The following is a 6,362-nucleotide window of genomic DNA, read 5'->3' on the forward strand; positions in this document are numbered from 1 at the left end:
GTTTTCAGCCCTCTCTTCTTAAATCGTTGGAAGCATCATTAGTTTCTCTAAGTGGGTCAGCATGCTGAAAACTGGTAACAAATATTGTCAAGTTAACCCTTCATTTTAAATACAATTCAGGATGTACAGTGCTAGTCTGTCTAGACTGGTAGAATACTGAAATGGTGGTGGATTGTCCCTCCTATTGTCTTTAGCTAAATTTAGTAATTGCCTATTAAAATACTTGGATCAGAAACAAGTTGGATTACATGCCGTATGCTTTCACTTTTCATGTGTGAGACAAAATAAAAGTGTGTCTGTACATCTAGTCACATTCAATAGAACAAAAATATTTATATATTGGCAAAAAAAAAACTTGGCAAGTCAGAAATGTTCATATTCTACTTCATCAGAAGAGGAAAGCCAACTGAAAAAAGTCCATAGGTTTATTGACCCAGGAATTCCTATAGAAAAGATAAGCAATATGAGGAATTTGTTTCCACTGCTTACTAAATATAATAAAATCTCTTTCATACGCAAGTGGGGACTGGGAAGTAGATGTGGGTACTGTTGATATGCTAGAGTGATGTCTGGGGGGGAACTTAGAGGCTTGTAAGGCAACTTCCACTGAACACTTTCTGTGTGTGTGTGATGTGGGTTTGGGGGCTAGGGTGGGAGTCAGACAGAGTTCTGGCTGGTCTGTATAGAGGCATTGCAGAAGATGCTGTCAGCTACACCAAGTGTGATGGCCAAGTACAAACTCATCAGCCTTAAAAGAAGTGCGGATGGGGGGGCTTCCTAAGTACGGATGTAATTGGACTTGATTAATCAGGGTTTCCAGACTGGGTTGGTGGGAGCAATAAATGGGATTTAGAGATATTATTATTTCCAAAGAAGAATGTCAAAAATGGAGTTAGAAGGTAATGGAAAGTCTAACTTATGGTAAACCACTTTAATTACACACAGTACTAATAATGTACTGAAAACAGCAAAATTGATTCCGAAAGAACATTTAAGAAATGGTTCATAACCAATCATTCATGATAATCATGCAGTTGGTTTTACATTTTTGTCTCAGTCTTATTTTTAAGCTTTGTCACATTACTTTATTGTGTGGTTTGCCACATTGCACATGTGGAGGTCAGAGGACAGTGTGTGTGAGTCAATCCTCTCATTCTGTTGTGTGGGTCCCTGAGGATCAAGCTCAGGGTGTCAGGCTGGACAGCGAGTACCTTAAGCTGCTGGGCCTTGCAATACATTTTTAAGGAAAGCATCTTTTTTACGTTCCAATTGAGTACTGGTCCTGAAGTAGTCAAGCTGGTAAATACACTCCTTTTAACCATGTTGATATACTTCATTTGGTACAATGATTGTGACTTATTGGAGGAAAAAAAAAATCCAATCTATTTCATTACAGAAAAAAGTAGAGCAGACAGGCTACCGAAATGAAGCAAATAAGCAGCAAAAGTCTTGTTCAACTATAGATGCTCACTAAGACCCTGTTTGGTATCTTTAGACCACCTCCCATAGCTATTTCTGTTTACACACACACAGACAAAGCCAACTGTACACAGATACTAGTAAACCCATGCAAGCCATTCCTTAGGCAGCTTTCAAATGGTGAGATGTGTGGGCTATTTGGCATTCAGTAGTCCTGGTTGGTGGGCAACAACTGAGCCAGAATCTGCTTGCTCTTCGTCAGATTGCCCAGAGGACCATCAGCATCACTTCGTGAAGGCGTTTTGAAAATAAAGTCCCAGAGAAACAAATGCTGTTTCAGGAGGATAATGGGACCCCCGGGCATCTGAAGGGCGGGGCATCTGATGCCCTCCTCTACAGACTCACAGTGGCCCTGACAGTTGGTGGAACAGCCTATACCATCTATCAGTTAGTTATGGCTTCGTTTCCCAAGAAGCAGAACTGACTTCATCCCAGTCTTCACATGGCTCAGTTCCATTCAGCACACGATGGACCAGGCATCCTCCTGAGCTCTTCTTTGGGGAATCAATATTTATTGATGTGTAACTGCCACCAATAAAGCAGTCTTTACCATGAAAAAAAAAAAAGACTGAAGTTGAGGGAGGCTAAGGAGATGGGGAGGAGTAGGAGGAAGGGAAAGAATATGATCAAAATATGTTATATGAAATTATAATTAAAATGTACAAAACAAACATCTATGGTAGTAGAAAGTGGATTAGTGATGACTTAGGTCAGAGGATGCGGGGATGGAGAAGACAAAGCTGAAGCGTAACCAAGGCCTCTTTTGTAGGAGCAGAAGATGGACTGACTTACAATGGCTATATCCACCTGTGGAGAAAATAAAACTATGGATGGGTGAGCTGCATAATATGGGAATATGTTTCTCATGTGTAAACCTGTTAGATTATAGTGAAACAAATCAGAACAAAGAGGATGGAAATTTTAAAGGCATAGTGTTGCCCGGATCAAGACTGAAGAATGGGAGCAGTGATCATCAAGCCTAGCACCTCTAAACTGGATGCCCCGTGTCACTGGCTCATCAATGCCCTCAACATCTTACATCTTCTCCTTTGTCTGCCTTGGGTCTTACCTTAAGTTTCTTACCTACTCTAGTTGCCACCAGAATGACCTCTTAAAAATATGTATAATTCTTTGCTGGTCCTTTGTTTAAAAATACCTCCGTAGCCTTTTGAAGCCTTTACAATAAAGACCCAAACCCCCTGCTCTGGCATTTACCTGAATTCTTTGCAAAGAAGGATTTTCAGAATGCCCTAATTAGAGCCAATTTTTCTTTCTGCTTCCAGAACATATTGTGCCTATTTACTTTGCATTCACAGACTATATTGAGTCTTTGTTATTTGTTCTACAATAAATTCATGGAGAAGCGGGAAAAGCGCCACGTGTAATTACTCCTTGAGTTCCCCACCCCAGGAAGCACACTATCTGGAGTGTGCTGTTGAGGTAATGCAATAAGCTCAGATTAATAAAGCAAGGCTTTCTTTAATGAGGCTTGTAAAGGAGCTCTTAGACTGTTACCAAAGAGGAATTAGAAAAAAATACTCTTCATTATAGGATACACGTCAGAAGCACCCTGTGCAGAATGTGCCATTTACATTTTTTTTTTTTTTTTTTTTTTTTTTTTTTTTTTTTTAGTTTAAGAAAATATTATTGGGTAGCTGAAGACATCAAAACAAATCAAGATGGCAGCCACTGCTATTCCTCCTTCCTCTTGTCTTTTTAGAGATGCCCAATTAAAAGTGGCCTCTTCTCTGGCCTTCCTTTTAGCTAGTGATGAGCATGTGATTTAATTCTGCTCAACGAAGTATGTCTCAGGGGAAGTCTCTGCCACTGTTTTCTGCCTGAAATGAGAGAATGGCACTACACTCTTTAGCAAGAGTCTGGAATGTTGCGGAGACTGCTCTAGTAGCTTTGACTGCTTGTGTTTGCATTTCTTGTTTTGCTATGCGATTGTCCTTACTTTGTCTAAATCCCTGCTGAATGCCCTTCTCATAATTTGCTGTTGAATATATGCCTGCTATTTTCAACATGTGTATGCATGTGTATGAGCACACAACAGACACATACCTCACAAACATAAACACCACCACACACACTCCACAAATACACATATACCACATACACACATACCACACACACATACTCCATAAATACATAGAACACACACAAGCCTACACACGCTCCACACACATACATATTTATACACTCCACAAACACATAGATTTCTAAATTTCATCTTAATTCATCCCAAACAATTCAGTTAGCTGAATTTTAACTGATAGAACTTGTTTCGAGTCATGACTCTAATTAATTAAAATATTTCAATCCTATCTGTGTTATAGTTCAGGAAATCTAACCACCTTTATAAATCACTGAACTTCTTTCTTTGGAGTTAGAAAAGATGCCTATGGGTTTTAACTCCATGCATTGGAAATAATGAGCTGTGAAAATTGACTTTTTTTATCTCTTGCATTTTATAACCAGTCTATATGGCTGTGGCAAAAATTACTCTGTGAGTTCATTTCCTTACACTTGAATGGGTGTTGTGAAGAAAAATAGAAAAGACACAAAAGGGCTTTGTGAGCTATAGTGCATTCTAATAACTACAGCTTAATGGGCACTGCTGGGTACTGGAGAATGTTCTAAGAACTTTTAGTTGATTGGCATCTTTATTCTTTTCAGAAATCCATTTTAACAGGTATTGTAGAAAAGTCTTACTTCCATCTTATGGATGAGAGAAAGAAGGAATCACATCTGGTAGACTGTTCAGAGTCATCTTGTTACTCTCTGGTTCTACTGAAAGTAATGTACTGAGGCAAGGTTGACAGATAACTGTATGTTTAAGGTATATAATGTAGTGTTTTGATACACACATGCATACATATACACCTTGTGAAACAATTACCAGAAAATCCCCAAATTAGAGTAAGAGATGCCCAGGTACAGAAAGCATTTAGATTGTTAAATAGACAAGACTAAAAAAAAATCTCTTCATGTCACATTTCATGTTAAAATAAAATGCACAGAGCAAAGAAGATGTACTGGAAGTTGTAAAAGGGAAGCGCCGAGTCACATGTAAAGGCAGGCACAACTGGAATAACAGTTGGCTTTTCAACTAACCAGCCAGGAGGGCTTGGAGGGATGTGTTTTAAGCCCTAAAAGCCCAGAAAAATGATACCATAATTGGAGGAAGAAAATCTCTCTGTGACAAAAGCAGGCTCCTGGAACTCATAACCACTCGCAGCTGCTACACCAGAGACTTGATGGAATCTTTTGGACTGAAGAGAAATATAAACATGCCCATGATGTCATTATAAAAGAGAAGAAGTTATGCAAGGACAATGATTAAGCAATTGAGGATGAGGAAAACACAAAACACTACAAAAAATCAACAAAACAATGGTAGTTAATATAGATCTTTTAAGAATAATTCTAAATATTGATGATCTTATCTCCTCACTTAACAGACACAGGCAATTGGATTACAATCAGAACCTTTGAAAGACTTCTTCATGTCCTGCTAAACAATTTAATTTAGAGAAAGTTCCAAAGGCTTCTGAGAACAATGTATTCCGCGGTGTTTGAATCTACTTGTTATTGCCAAGAAACACACCTCAACACCTTTGGGTTCAAAGGAGGGGAAAAGGCATTCCAAGCAAATAGAACTAGGAAACAAGATGTCACTGTTCTAATATCTGACAAATAGACTTCAAACCACTTTTAGTCAAAAAATGTGAAGAAAGTCACTTCCTGTTCCTTAAGGGAATCCATCAAGGGGATATTACAATTTTAAACATATACACACCAAATATAGGCACCACAGATTTAACCCAACACAATAATGGTAGTTAACATCAGTACCCTACTCTTACCAAAAGCAGGTCATTCCGACAAGTATTAACAGACAAATATGGAGTCAACAATATTGTTTCTCTTATGGACCCAGTTAGCATCTCAAGAACAGTCTATCCAAACACCACAGACTGCACGTGTTTTTAAAACACATCCTATAATCAGATATAAAGCATCTATCAACAAATACACAAAAATTGACTTATATTCCTTCTGACTAGAATGGAATTAAACTAGAAATCGATATCAAGAGAAACTACAGAGCACACAGAAGCTCATGGTGATTAAACAACACATAACTGAATGATAGATGAATGGGTCATCAAATAAAGCAGGAAGGAAATTTTAAATTTTTCTTGAAATCAAGTGATAATGGAAACACAACACACAAAGTCTATGCGTTTGATAAAATCTTAAGCTCTCCTTAAGAGGGAAGCTTATACTAAAAAAAATTAAAAATAAAAAAAAATTAAAAATCGATCTCAAATAAATAATAATGCATTTTAGGGCCTTGGAAAATAAAAACAAACCAGTAGGTGGAAAGAAGTAATTAAAATCAAGGAAAATTTTAATTAAATGGAAATTGATAATACAAAAAAAAATCAGTGATATGAAGAGTTGGTTTATTGCACATATAAAGAAGATAAACAACCTCTTACCCAAACTAAGCAAAAGGAGAGAGAGGAAAATCCCTCAAATTAATGAAATTAAAGGCAAGAGACATTAAAACAGACACAAAGGAAATTCAGAAAACCATGGGACATACTTTTAAAACTTATATTCCACTAAATCTAGAAATTCTTGATTTTTCTACCAAAATTAAACAAAAGTAAAAGGAATTAATTAAGCAAGTATGTAGCAAGCAATGTGATTGAAGTAATAATTAAAACATCTCCAAACTAAAAAACGTCCAAGCTCAGATAGAGTCACTGGTGTACTCTACTAGACATTTAAAGAACTAAGAGCTACAACTCGTACAAAAGTCTTGAGTTCCATCCCCTGTGTGCCCAGGCAGGTATTTTACAATTTCTTCT

General features: G+C 37.4%; 1 pseudogene across 1 annotated transcript; it reads left to right on the plus strand.

The window, feature by feature from the left end:
- Positions 1 to 886: 886 nt before the first annotated feature.
- LOC311590382 (cytochrome c oxidase subunit 7A2, mitochondrial-like) lies at positions 887 to 2,016 on the plus strand (annotated as a pseudogene). Its single transcript has 2 exons — positions 887 to 899; positions 1,629 to 2,016. The product of its transcript is annotated as a cytochrome c oxidase subunit 7A2, mitochondrial-like (transcript).
- The last annotated feature ends 4,346 nt before the right edge of the window (positions 2,017 to 6,362 follow it).

The sequence above is a fragment of the Acomys minous genome (assembly GCF_964271855.1).
Source record: "Acomys minous genome assembly, chromosome: 2".
Classification (NCBI taxonomy): Eukaryota; Metazoa; Chordata; class Mammalia; order Rodentia; family Muridae; genus Acomys; species Acomys minous.